The sequence below is a fragment of the Azolla caroliniana genome, unplaced genomic scaffold (assembly GCF_043228905.1).
Source record: "Azolla caroliniana isolate FFs.n. ecotype wild unplaced genomic scaffold, voAzoCaro1.0.p SCAF_13, whole genome shotgun sequence".
Taxonomy (NCBI): domain Eukaryota; kingdom Viridiplantae; phylum Streptophyta; class Polypodiopsida; order Salviniales; family Salviniaceae; genus Azolla; species Azolla caroliniana.
Genome location: NW_028230448.1, coordinates 775,001 through 777,479, shown reverse-complemented (window position 1 = coordinate 777,479; position 2,479 = coordinate 775,001).

Here is a 2,479-nt window from a genome sequence, read left to right as displayed (position 1 = left end):
AAAAAAAGTTAGTGCATTAGTTTAAATGAAAGAACACTTTTGCGAGGCCAACAAAAGTGTGAAATCGAATGAGGATATTATGCCGCATTCCTTAACATATCATGTGTATACTTTCCCTAAAAGTTGTGTGGCATTACTATTCGAAGACCTTAATGCAAAACTATACTTTTTTCCCAATGAGCACATCCACAATAAAATTATTTTGATTCTATAAAGTAGATATTGTGGAGAGGAAGAGAGTGGGCAACAAGAATAATAACTTTCTGGTAACCACATTAGATGTAGTTCAAAACAAAAAATCCCATGATCTCGAGACCCAATTGATTGTCGATTTATAATTCAAGACTAGTAAAGTGAATGATCATAACATAAAGAGAAATTAGAAAACTAAAAACTCGTGTGTTAGGGAATCCATAATAGTGGCGTGGTGTTGTTTGGATCACGTATTTAGCCCCAAACAAGCATTCAACCAATGAAGCCAAAAACATATACTTGTTGTTGATTATTTTACTACATTTAATCAAGTGTAGTCACATTCATGAATTAAGTCAATCTTGTACAATAAGGCCATAAAGGTATGAGCTTAATGTTCAATATGATGGTGATATGAATTGAACCATCCACAATTCAATGACAAATAATGCATCTCTCATCTAATGGAACAGGAAGATTCAATCATTGTGCCATTGAAATATTACTTTTATGCACTGTAAATGCTTACCAAAATCAGTAATTGCTTGGCTATGCATATGGCGATGTTGATTTTACATGCTTAAGTGTCACATTCATTATGCTAGAATAGACAAAATTCTAATAAGTAAATGAAAAAATGTTAAGGTATTTAAAATTTGATGATGGAGAGGTATAATGCATGCGTTTAAGTGTGCATATGTGTGTGTACATATTTATGGAAAATTTAATCATAGTGAGGGGGCTTAATGACTCTGACATTCATTGAGCAAACTTTGAATATGTGACTTTTTAAGAAATAGCCATCCAAATGTATTTGTGAGATTAACTTGAAAAAATGATGAGGGATGAATTAAGGCTATACCAGGAGACATGGTAACCATATGATGAGACGAGGTGTCATTTCATATGGGAACCATTGATATTAAGGATATACATAATAACCTACATTATAAGTTGATGTCGAGAAACCCCCCTTAGATAACTTGGAACTTTTCGTTTACGATAACAAATTGATTCTGGATTCAACAATGAAGAACTATTTTATCCATTTGAAGAACAAGACTTTCAATCTTCAATCGATCAATGGTGGGGTTCACCACACTTCTGGTTCTTATGAACTCGTTTGTCTACTTTTCTACTAAAACTATTCACGATATGCTATTTGATGTATATTCGAATAACTAATTGAAACATTTAGCACTAACTTGCAACCGCATTAGCTTACTTGCGGCAAGCACCGACTTCCATTTGTCGTTAAATATGTTGTTTTAGTTACATTCGCAAATATCGCTAAACTATATGGAGGTTACTATGATTAGGGAAAACACAAAAATACTACAAGCTCTTTCCTTATTTCCCTAAGGAACATTTGATTAAGTCCCTCTCAAGAAATGTATTCTATTGGAGCAACTATTTGAGCAATTTTGTGGTGAGCCGAGGGTTAATCATGGGCATTTGGGAAGATAAAGAAAATACTATAGGTGGAAGATATTTCAATGTTGCTCCTTATTATTATGGGTAATGATGTAAGCATTTCACAAGTGCAACGAACCTTTCAAAAAATAAAATACACTTGTTTGCATATATAGCTTTTTGATTCCGAATCCAAGCAGAACTATATTCAAACACTAGACAATTGGACTACCATTCCTTGCAAGTGGAGTGTAGACCATACTTCAAAGAGTGAGGGGAGCATGATGCTTTTACAAAATAAGGGCTTTATATGTGAGGAATTGAATGCTAAATTTAGAAGAGATTGAGCATCGACAAATGGGGGGTTTGTTGGAGGTTAGAGGTTGTTACTTTATGTGTAACATTACATTAACACACATGAACCTCTCGGGAAGAATGTGCATTGCTTATTTATAGAAAACAAGGTATTGAAATAATCATATTTGATTATATAAGAATCGATGATGAATATGTAGAAACTATGCATTTTGTAAGTTATTTAGAGGAATAATTCCAAAGGGTTGAGATGTATAAATATGAGACCAAGATTTTCATGGGTGACATCGTTTTAAGGATAGAAATAATAGCTTCAAGAAGTAACATCTAATTTGTACAAATTTGACCTTGACATGCCTCCAATCCAACGGATGCCCTCTTCTATCAAAAGGGAAAGATGATTTTTACGGTCATTAGGAAAGAACATGTACACTTGGCGGGGGACGTTTGCATGCATTAAATAAAGCATGGTTTTGTATAATCTTTCTCCGTGAAAATAACCAAACTCGTTCATCTCCCGAGAAGAATTCTCACAATTATTGCATATCTAGTCCATACA